A 10988-nucleotide genomic window follows, 5' to 3' on the forward strand; every position below is an offset into this window, starting at 1 on the left:
GTCTCAGCACGAAGAACTTTCGCAACGGTGCATACTCAGGGAGAACTCTTCTTGATAATTAGTGACAGATCATCTTAAAATGCTACCATCAATCAAAGCAATATAAGATGCATAAAGGATAAACATCACATGCAATCAATATAAGTGATATGATATGGCCATCATCATCTTGTGCTTGTGATCTCCATCTCCGAAGCACCGTCGTGATCACCATTGTCACCGTCGCGACACCTTGATCTCCATGGTAGCATCGTTGTCGTTTCGCCAATCTTATGCTTCTATGACTATCGCTACCACTTAGTGATAAAGTAAAGCATTACAGGGCGATTGCATTGCATACAATAAAGCGACAACCATATGGCTCCTGCCAGTTGCCGATAACTTCGGTTACAAAACATGATCATCTCATACAATAAAATATAGCATTACGTCTTGACCATATCACATCACAACATGCCCTGCAAAAACAAGTTAGATGTCCTCTACTTTGTTGTTGCAAATTTTACGTGGCTGCTACGGGCTGAGCAAGAAACGTTCTTACCTACGCATCAAAACCACAACGATAGTTTGTCAAGTTGGTGCTATTTTAACCTTCGCAAGGACCGGGCGTAGCCACACTTGGTTCAACTAAAGTTGGAGAAACTGACACTCGCTAGTCACCTGTGTGCAAAGCACGGCGGTAAAACTAGTCTCGCGTAAGCGTACGCGTAATGTCGGTCCGGGCCGCTTCATCCAACAATACCGCCGAACCAAAGTATGACATGCTGGTAAGCAGTATGACTTGTATTGCCCACAACTCACTTGTGTTCTACTTGTGCATATAACATCTACGCATAAAACCTGGCTCTGACACCACTGTTGGGGAACGTAGTAATTTTAAAAAAATTCCTACGCACACGCAAGATCATGGTGATGCATAGCAATGAGAGGGGAGAGTGTTGTCCACGTACCCTCGTAGACCGTAAGCGGAAGCGTTATGACAACGCGGTTGATGTAGTCGTACGTCTTCACGATCCGACCGATCCAAGCACCGAACGTACGGCACCTCCGAGTTTAGCACACGTTCAGCTCGATGACGATCCCCGGACTCCGATCCAGCAGGGTGTCGGGGATGAGTTCCATCAGCACGACGGCGTGGTGATGATTATGATGTTCTACCGACGTAGGGCTTCGCCTAAGCACTGCAACGATATGACCGAGGTGGAATATGGTGGAGGGGGGCACCGCACACGGCTAAGGAACGATCACGATGATCAACTTGTGTGTCTAGAGGTGCCCCCCAGCCCCCGTATATAAAGGAGGGAGGGGGGAGGTGCGGCCGGCCCCCTAGGGGTGCGCCTGGAGGAGTTCTACTCCCACCGGGAGTAGGACTCCCCCCTTTTGCCTTGGTGGAGAAGGAAAGGGGGAGGGGAAAGAGGAAAGGGGGGCGCCTTCCTTGTCCTATTCAGACTAGGGGAGAGGGGGCGCGCGGCCTGCCCTGGCCGGCCCTCCTCTTCTCCCTCATGGCTCATGTAGGCCCATTAACCCCCCCGGGGGGGGTCCGGTAACCCCCCGGTAGTCCGGTAAATCCCGATTTCACCCGGAACGTTTCCGATATCCAAATATAGGCTTCCAATATATCAATCTTTATGTCCGTGATCACATCCGGGACTCCAAACAACCTTCGGTACATCAAAACTTATAAACTCATAATAAAACTGTCATCGTAACGTTAAGCGTGCGGACCCTACGTGTTCGAGAACTATGTAGACATGACTGAGACACGTTTCCGGTCAATAACCAATAGCGGAACCTGGATGCTCATATTGGCTCCTACATATTCTACGAAGATCTTTATCGGTCAAACCGCATAACAACATACGTTGTTCCCTTTGTCATCGGTATCTCAATACCCAGTTCAATCTCATTACCGGCAAGTCTCTTTACTCGTTCCCTAATACATCATCTCACAACTAACTCATTAGTTGCAATGCTTGCAAGGCTTAAGTGATGTGCATTACCAAGGGGGCCCAGAGATACCTCTCCGATAATCGGAGTGACAAATCCTAATCTCGAAATACGCCAACCCAACATGTACCTTTGGATACACCTGTAGAGCTCCTTTATAATCACCCAGTTACGTTGTGACGTTTGGTAGCACACAAAGTGTTCCTCCGGTAAACGGGAGTTGCATAATCTCATAGTCATAGGAACATGTATAAGTCATGAAGAAAGCAATAGCAATATACTAAACGATCGTGTGCTAAGCTAACGGAATGGGTCATGTCAATCACATCATTCTCCTAATGATGTGATCCCGTTAATCAAATGACAACACATGTCTATGGTTAGGAAACATAACCATCTTTGATCAACAAGCTAGTCAAGTAGAGGCATACTAGTGACACTCTGTTTGTCTATGTATTCACACATGTATTATGTTTCCGGTTAATACAATTCTAGCATGAATAATAAACATTTATCATGATATAAGGAAATAAATAATAACTTTATTATTGCCTCTAGGACATATTTCCTCACTAAGCTCTACGTATATTTACTATGCCATCTTGGCACTGTAAATTGTATCTAGGAAGAGCATTTGTACATAGCCAGAGCAAACTAAGCCACACAAAATGGGACAGACTGGTTCACTTAGGAAAATGTTTCCCATGTTCATATATAACCAATAACATTTTACTTTTTATAACATGGAAATGTTTTTTTTTTGCATTGACTCCCTCTACCTTAAAATGTAAAGTGTCAATAAACGTCTTACATTTTGAGACAGACGAAGTAGCATTTAAATGATCATTGATGCATCTTACTAGTTTAATTATGATTCATCGACTTGTCTCCGGATGTCATGTGGTGAGCCTCAGTGCCATGATTTAATTTTTCCTGCTATCTCCTAATCCTCCAATCCAAGATGGGGAACCAACACCCGATTGATAAATCTCTGTTTCCTTGATGTAGTATGGCTGGGATGCCAACACCATGTAATCCCACTATTTCTATAGCTATTTGACAAGGGCGTGAAATAAAGATGTCGTGGCCAAGAGCATAGTGCAATTCAATCAAGAAAAGCTAGATGGTTCATATTCACTGCAAACCAAGTTATATATTTCTTGTGTTGCTGCTAATGGGATCCACAAAACACCTCTGCTAGCACAACATCGGCGGGATCCCATGAAGAGGAAATCAGCCGCAATCGTGGTTGAGGGCTGACTAGCTCCGGTGCCAGCGGGAGCAATTGAACATGATGGAGGCGGAGAGGGTGAAGACAGACGACATCTCGACCTCATCCGCAACCCCCCACCCGGACAACATGCTTCGAAAGATAATCTTGCTCCTCCCTATCAAGCAAGGTGGTCGCACCCAGACCCTCGTGAAACGACACCATTTTCCCTTTTGAAATGTCGGGGAAAGGGGGGGTTAAACCATCACAAATATTGATTAGTGAAAAACTAAAACCTACACTTTTCTAGAAAATTGCAACTTTAACAAAAAAAATGCAAGTTGCACTTTCACTAAATTGTTGCATGGCCACCTCTACGGGCGCGTCCTACACATTCCCTACTTAGTGGACGCCTTGGTAAGGTCCCGACCCCATCACCGTTCCCCCGATGGCCCTCTCGTGGTCGGAGCTCAGTATCCTGGACATTCACTTGGTCGAGGATGAGAAATTTGTTCAGAAATTAATGCGGGCCACCTGCCTCTGCATTGTTGAAATGTGTTCACTTCCATCCATGGCCTCGCTCGGGGCTTCGGCATGGGGTTTTTCTGGAGTAGCTCTGGTGCAAGTGGCTACTGGAGAGGAAATGCCATCAAAATGATTGGCCACAAGGTGGAATCACACCTGTGGAAAATCATGGAACACGTCATGCTGTCCGAGATCCACGGGACACAAAGACAGACAACCTCTATCGAGGCCACTGATCTAGGGATCATCACCCTGTCCCATGATGTGGCTTCCATGTACCGCATGAAGAACAGTGGATCATGGAGAAGGTGGTCTTCGAGGATAATGATTTTCCTTTTAAGAAGAGAAAATGGGTTGCCTTTGCTTTCCCTAACAACAATGAAATTGTCCCGTTCCAGCTAATCCCAACTAGTGCTTCTCCAACTCCAAGGATTTTTTACAAACATAGTCCATCTCCTCAGCCAGCATCGATTCATGGAGGAGAAGATTTCGCTCAAGAAGAGGAAAGCCAATGTGGTTGAAGTAATCGACATTAACGATGATGATAGTGTCATCCCAGTCGCACACCTAACCATATCTTGGGGACTGTTCTCAAGAAGTTTCCATGGGGGGCAAACGCGGTCGCGGCCGTTGTCCTGGTGATGGTAGTGGATGTGGACGCGAACGCCGACCAAGCTCTGTAGGTAAGAGAGCCCATGCTGCTTTGTCCTCACAAGGAAAACGGTGTTGGCTAATAGCGCCCTCTTCTTCAATGCCTAGCGAGTGCCTGTTCACAATGCCACCACCTTCTCCAGTGGTTGATGGACATCTCTTGGTTCAAATTAGTTCGGAGGATGAAAGTGATGGAAGTTTGGATTGGACGAATCCGCACGCAGTGAAGAGGCTCAGGAATTCGCAGAAGAACAAAGGCGGTTTTTCTTGGATCTGGACACCACCGACCGAGAGACAGACGGGACGCCAGATGAGAATAGAGGACACCAAAACCAAGGACGACAGTGCGTACCGGCGCAGGAAGGCCGCAAGGTGTGCATTCTGTCAGAGACGAAAGTGAGCACAAAACAAAACTGTGGATGCAGTGGGAGCAGCATAGACAGAGTGAACTCACGTATGTGGTAGCCTCCCAGAAGTAGCCTTTGCAAACTGGTCACCCATGTCGTTGTGCGATCTAACCGCTGCCATTACACACATGTGTGCACTGCCATGCATCATCAGCAATGATCTAGGTGCCACAACCCAACATCCTTTGCATGAGTAGATACAGGCACCACCATGTTTTATGCCCACTGGAAGATGTCGGTGCACCCTTGCTCCATCAAAGATAAACATTGCCACTACCGATAAGGACCTCCACATGCAACTGTTGCGCGTGCACTAGACAACAACCGCCCACGCGCCCTCGGCCAACACATGACCATCATGCAGACATCGGCACACTGTAGTCCAAAACACGACAATCGCAGGACCTTGGCCACACTATCTGCCCAGCTAGCCCAAGCAAGAAGCGCACAAATCTTTCGTCATGCTCTTTTGTTGATTCAAAGTAGATTTGAGTTTTCCTCAAGAACGAATCAACTTAGAAAAATCAACTTTAGTTTACTAAATAAGTGTAGCCTGCACTTTTCTACAAAAATGCAACTAAATAAAAAAAGTGTAAGTTGCACTTTCACTTTAGTTTTCTAATCAGCTTATGCATAGACGGGGAAGAGACCATCAGAATGACATGTGCAGTGTGCATCCAGTTGTTCAGCTCGCTCGGTGTGCATCTTTGATGGCCACGCACTACCATAGACCGTTACCAGCCAAAACCTCTAGACCACCACAGGACAAACCGAAGGCATCTCACCTAGAAGATCTTTTGAACAAATCACGGCTACTGCAGACTGGGACGGGAGCGAGTGAGGATGAGAGAGGGCAGGGAAAGGGACCCGGGCGCAGCCGCGCCAGGGAAGTCGCCATTCACGATCCAGTTTGTTTGAGCGGGTTCGAATTTGGATGGATGGGTCTTCGGCGAGGGCGATGCTGATCCGGAGCTCGTAGTTTGTGCGCGGAATTGGGGTTCCCTGTGTCTGATAGTTTGGGTGTTCAAGTTTGCACCGGGGTCATTATGATCGGATTTTGTATAGTATAATATGGTGGTTGTCTGTTTAGGTGGGTGGGGAAATATCGATCCAGTTGCTTGATGGATGGGCGTGTTGAGTTAGCTTTGCTTTTCCCCATGGTGTTAGTTATCTTCTTCTTGTTCTTCTTCTTCCTAATGAACTGTCTGTCTGTATGGAGATGATAGATTGATGCTCTTATCCTCAAGTCCTATTGGGGACCGAGGTCACTTTGTTACAGTCTATAGAAAAATCGTGATTTATCTTTCCAGCAGGTCCAGGAGATATGCTAAAGTCATCATTTCATTTTGTTATGTGGGCTTGTGAGTTTGGAGTAATCCAAAATGAGCGCCAAGATAACGGTAACCTACAAGAGGAAGCATGGCACGTCTCGCGCTCGTGGGGCTGATGCTCAGGGGGCCGATTCCGATGACGATGTGTTGAATGGACATGGTCATGTAAAGAAGGTTGACTCTATCTCCTTTTCGGCGTTATAGAATTGTTGATATTCGATGTTATTTCGGTTGAATCTGGCTATCTGCCATTATTGATTTTCCCGCCTTCTAAGATGGTAATTTTTTGCACCTTTTTGAAGGAGGGTGCAAAAGTTGCTGCCTGGAATAGTACAATATGAGCCAGGTGTATGTACAACTCTATCATTTGTGGAATAGTACAATATGCAAAGACACGTGTATCTCAAGATGTCAATAGCTGGATATGTTCTCAGAACACTATATTATTTGTTTGATGTTTGATACGCCACACGTGTTTTTAGAACTCTATCATTAATTGTGTCTTTGGTAGTCGTTGATGTTTGATGTTATTTCTGTTGAATCTGGCTGACTACGTTAGTTCTGTTGTAGGGCGGAAAAGTTGCTGCACCGAATAGTACAATATGAGCCACATGTTTGTAGAGCTCTGTCATTCGTATCTTTGGAAATTGTGTGATCCAAATATGATGTAAAGACATTTGTATCTAAAGATGCCAATAGCTGGATGTTCTCAAAGTATTATATTTTTTATGCTAAGAAAATATAAGTATATGCTCTTGTTTAAATTATGCCATAAATTTAATTACCTTACTTCATGATGGATCGAAGCTCGTATCCTTATGTTCTAGAGTTGATGGAGTTCTGCGGCGAAGTCCCGATCTATATTTCCAGCAAGTCTTAGGAGAATACATATCGCCATCGTTTTGTAATGTTATGTAGGCTTGCCCGAGTGGTGTTTTGGCACAGTTCGACATGAGCGTCAGGATCACATTAACCCATAAGAGGAAGCATGGCACATCACTCGCTCAGACGGCTGATGGAGCGACTCCGGAGCCTCCTCCTGTTTCTAGCGGTGGGGTTGCCGACAGCGAAGCCCGGAAGACGAGGTGGACATAGGTAATGAACTGTTGAAAGGATATGATCATGTAAGAAACCTTGAGTCCGCTCTTCCCTTATCGTTGTAAGACTGTTGGTGTTTGATATTATTTCTATTTCATCTGTTTGTCCATATTAATTCTGCCGTTACTGACTTTCCCTCCTTTTAAGATTGCAAATTTTTGCGGCTTATTAAAGGAGGGCTCAAAAGTTGCTGCGCCCACCGGTACAACTCGAGCCACATGATTTCATGAAAACTGATAGCGAAGGGTCGGGGTCAGGCCCCTTGTTTTTTCTCTTTATTTATTTTCTCCTTTTCTTCTCACCACCTCACGATACAATAACCACATATACCCGCTCGCACCACGACAAGTTAAATTGATAGGCTTCACTGATTGCAACAACCTGCATGCCTGGCTCTGGCGGTAGAGCAACTCCATCATGAATTCATTCGCCAGAGCACCCACCGGCCTCTGACCTCGTCCTTCAGCTTGCAGCTCATCCACCGCTTGAGTAGGCCGTGCAGTGTAGGCAGACCGGCTCGTCATGGCATGGGATGTCCACCTGCATTTCACACAAGTGTATACACAAGGTGTCAGACAAAAGAGCAGGCTCGCATACTTTCTCAGCACGCTCGGTAACAGGAAGAGATATGATTTAGTGATGTATTCTTTGGGAGCTTTGCAATAGAAAAATGGTGCAAATAAATCCTACTACATCACCGACCAAATCTACAAATGCAGCACGGTAGTTCCTTTTAATGGAAATTGGTGGGGACTGGCCCCTTCAAAAAAGTAGCAAACTCTAGATTTATCGATAATGTAATGCTTGGAAGCAAGCGCATGATAGGAGGACACAGACTTGAGTAGGGTTTGTGGAGTGACAACAATTTAAAATGGAAGTAAAAGGACATCTAAAAGGCTCACCTTATCTTCACTTGCTAGCTCAAGTTTTTTTATTAATCAGCCTCAGGATGGAGAATACCCACATAGTTCCATCTCTGAAACAAGAAGAAAATAGTCATATTGAAGAAAAGAACGTATTAAATTCTTGGAATCTAGTTACATGTTATTACATCACCAACAACAAATTGCTGGTAGGAATGAATTGGAAAAAACATGCAGTATTTTTTGATGAAACTAGCACAGTGGCCTGCCCGATGTGCGGGCTAGAATTTTTTATGGAACCAAATGTGATTACATCTACAAATTTTTGCCTTTTGCAAATATAGTTTTATCTTTGGTTTGTTGGTTTTCTTCTCCATATATAAATACACTCTACATGATAAAGTAATCATGTATCTGATTTTTATGCATATTGTACTAATTTTTCATATCAGTCCTATTTTGCAATCTATGCTTGTACCATTTTCTTTGCTTTTAAATGTGTTGGTTTGTTTCAAGGTTATTTATTCAAATAGTGATATGCATACATATATTTGCTATTTTTTTGCAAGATTGACATATTAATGTGTTAGTTGTACATGTGTGTACCTGTAATATTCATCAGTTATGTGTGACCTGGTCTTTTTATTTGGGAAATCCTAAAATATAATTGGACTTACTTTATTGAATGAGGGAGTAAGAACAGAAGGAAAAAGAAGAATATGAAAAGTTTGACTTGCAAGGGAATGGCCATATTAGTACTACTTTAGTTTGTTCCAAGGTTACAATTGTTGTAACTATTTCTGAGGCCATCGCTTTGTGTTGAAGTCAGATCCATGGTATAGATGTGGTCATTCTATAACCATCCGAAACATGAAATAAAGATGAGAACCACATACTATAGTTAATTTGTGTATCAAGGATTGTTGAATACACCATACTGATTAACGATTCTATGTATCATTTGTGCATGATACTACTTTAGTGCAAAAGAATTAACTTGAAATAGTGGGATAGCTGATATTTTTTGTGGCATATATTAGATTAGTAGGTTTAGTGACACACAAATTATATTTCACATAGTTCCTACATGACGTTTGATGTAAATGTCTGAAGATTTCTACTAATAATAGATTCCATGAAGCTACATCCAGACAATGTTTATAGTCATGAACATCTATGAATTATTATCCATTAATACTCCCCTTTGTACTTTAACCTAGGTGTATTTCTTGGCTATCATAACCGAAGACAGTTAATGAAGTGGGATTTGGAGTAGAATCAACACTTCATGGGACGAAGAAAAATATACTAAATACAATTAATATCATCAAATAAATGACAAATAATGTTAAGCAGATGGTAGTAATCGAGAAGATTTATCATTTCTAGGGTTTACCAAATTAGTTGCGTAATTCGACCAACTTCACTACGTGTAATGCGAGCCAAATGATTTTACTTTGTATACAGTCTGGGTTATTGACATGGCGTCTAATAATGAGTAGAAATTTAAGTTTGTGCGCAAAATAAATAAATTTAAATAGCCAGTCAATATATCAGATTATTTCTTGAGGATATAAAAAATATTCCAATGTTATATGCCTAACTGGCATGTGTTTTTGCTGAACCGCCTAAAATATTTATAGATGTATGCACTTTTTTTCAAGATGAACAACGTGCATACATCTGCACTTTCTCAGGCACCATATTAAAAAAAAAATCTAATCTAAGACTTCATTTTGTTCTCTTTCCCTAGGGGTTCTACGCTGGGCTTCCAGTTTACTTGCACTTTTTTCTTTTGAGGAATCCAATTTACCTTTTTCCTAGGCTAGGGATGTACGTCCGGGTGTACACGTTTTTTTTAAGAATCCACTTTGTTTACTTTCCTAGGAATATAATTTGTTTCCTTTTCTAGGACTGCATGTTAGGTGTTGTACATTTTTTTTCCTTGCCAATTCTTCTGCTTGTTGAATATATTTATACGTGTACATGTGTCATGCAAGTGCTCATAGGCCTACCATGTTATAAACGTTACGTAGATTGAACAGTCATATAATCTTAATTCTAGGAGATCGACCATATGGAGGGCTAGTATTTTCTGATTACCGTAGGATTTTCTAGCCTATTTCTCTTGCTCCTGGTTTCACTCTATATTATTTTTAATAAAGATATATGATTTACATTGAGAGTATTGCATGTCGTTACCATATAATGTATGTACTACCTTCCTCCAAATTTGACACTCGCTTAATTGTAGTAATTTTTTATGGAATTGACATTTAGGCAAGAAGAAGCATTTATATTAATGGTCTTATATATCTTTTGTTCTCTACATATAGGTGCGGCACTTTCCGATAACCTAGTAAATGAAAACATGTTCACCTTCGGGCTTAACTGAATGGGAAACCATGGCTACTGAATAACCTTTAGCTTCTTACAGAGTAGCTCAAAAAAAGGTTTGATTAACAACTAAAGATGACTTGACTTTAATAAAGGAAGTTCACGAATCCACCAATGATTTTTGTAGGATATTTACCTACCGGTTTTTGTTGGCAGTGAACAGAAGAGACTTATATTATGGCAATTTCAAAATAGGTATTGTACACAACCGGAAATCTATTTTACCTTGTGATAATTCTTGGTCACTATGTCGATGTTCCAATTATCCTACTTCTGCCCATATAGCCATATTGCAGGATAAGTCTATTCCATTTCAGCTTTCACCTTCTCCACTTCAGCCGATGTTGCTTCTCGGTACTATAGAATTAATTGAGGCTGTCAACATAGGTAAAATTGTTAATTTTAAGTACTGGTGAGAAGTGAGAAAAAAATATCTAGATGCACAACACATCCTCTCCTATTTTGAATAACATCATTTTTTCTGGTTCTAAACACATTTCAGTGGTATCACTAACAACTTACAAAGAATAACATATTTACTCTATATGCAGTAATTTGG

At 42.3% G+C, this 10988-nt stretch overlaps 1 long non-coding RNA gene across 1 annotated transcript; it reads right to left on the minus strand.

The window, feature by feature from the left end:
* Positions 1-7594: 7594 nt before the first annotated feature.
* LOC119306206 lies at positions 7595-10767 on the minus strand. Its single transcript, XR_005148892.1, has 3 exons — positions 10655-10767; positions 8072-8145; positions 7595-7709 (listed from the first exon to the last, which is right to left on the minus strand). It is a non-coding gene; the product is annotated as an uncharacterized LOC119306206 (long non-coding RNA).
* Between the last annotated feature and the right edge of the window lie 221 nt (positions 10768-10988).

The sequence above is a fragment of the Triticum dicoccoides genome, chromosome 5B (assembly GCF_002162155.2).
Source record: "Triticum dicoccoides isolate Atlit2015 ecotype Zavitan chromosome 5B, WEW_v2.0, whole genome shotgun sequence".
Classification (NCBI taxonomy): Eukaryota; Viridiplantae; Streptophyta; class Magnoliopsida; order Poales; family Poaceae; genus Triticum; species Triticum dicoccoides.